The 1,187-nt window shown below is 37.2% G+C and overlaps 1 pseudogene; it reads left to right on the plus strand.

The window, feature by feature from the left end:
* Nucleotides 1–943, plus strand: part of LOC107577011 (long-chain specific acyl-CoA dehydrogenase, mitochondrial-like) — a 4,700-nt pseudogene extending 3,757 nt beyond the window's left edge.
* Nucleotides 944–1,187: the final 244 nt, after the last annotated feature.

Consider the following 1,187-nt stretch of genomic DNA (forward strand, 5'->3'; position numbering starts at 1 on the left):
CTAGCGGCTAGCGGCTAGCGGAGCCTGTCCAGACAGCAAATATGGGCAAAATTCTAGCTATAATGTGATTTTTGCAAACAAAAATCCATCAAGTTATACTGTTTTAAAATTGTTTCAAAATTCTGATGGTTTGTCGTTAGAGATGTTGATCTAGTGAACCCATGAAAATTGTCTAATTTTATGTAACTGATTTCTGGTCAGTTTTAATAAATTTACTAAATGCACAGGCTTGTATAGTACAATAAGGAGAGTGAAAGTTCATTATTTCTTATTGTTGCCCAAAGTTACGGTCACATTTCCCATTGCTTTGTTGGCAATTTTCTTGGGCAAAATCCAGTCAATCTGGAATTTCGCTCAAGGGCAAAAAGATTTCTCAACACAGATGAGATGATCATTCAAATTCACAGCGTTGACCATCAGAAAGCTGCTTTGTTTGACTTGTTGTACTTCATACATCTTCATTCAAAAATAGTAATTTCTCTTATCACTGCTAAACAGTATTGTACTCTCAAAAGCTGATGTTTTGAACTTTGAATCTAACTGATTGAATCATCCAGATCTCATCTCCCCGCCACATGTATTCTCATTCAACAAGTCGTTTCACTTAGAAATGCATCACAGTACAATAGTAATGTCAGTCGCAGCTTCCATTTCATGCTGATTGTGACAATAATGGCAAATAACAAGAGATTTTAAAAAGCACTACCGTTTCGTTTCGTTTTATGTGAAGCTTTGCATGCCTGATGAAGTCTATAGCAAGCACTACATTTCTTGCATCATTTTGCACACTTAATGTTACACCAGTTTTGTGTGACAAAGTCTTTTTCCCTCCCTAGGGCCACAGATTTGCAGAATAGTGTTGCTACTCAGTGCCTGCAGCTTCACGGAGGATGGGGCTACATGTGGGAGTATCCGATAGCCAAGTGAGTAACAGTCACTGAGAAGTGTACGATCAGAATGCTGTACAATATTGGTTCTGTGACAGTGACGCCAAACAGTTGTTATAGAGTTAGTTCACCTACAAATGAAAATGGTCATGTCATTTCAAAAGAATTTCTTCTAAAACAAAAGGAGAACTTTACATTGTCAGTGCTGCGGGAACGTGATTGCTATGTATTTATACAGATTTTTGTATTTTCCCGCACATTGTTCACATAAAGTATGTGAACAATGTGAATTGCATTAAT

This window comes from Sinocyclocheilus grahami, unplaced genomic scaffold, assembly GCF_001515645.1.
Source record: "Sinocyclocheilus grahami isolate Dianchi unplaced genomic scaffold, SAMN03320097.WGS_v1.1 scaffold4878.1, whole genome shotgun sequence".
NCBI lineage: Eukaryota > Metazoa > Chordata > Actinopteri > Cypriniformes > Cyprinidae > Sinocyclocheilus > Sinocyclocheilus grahami.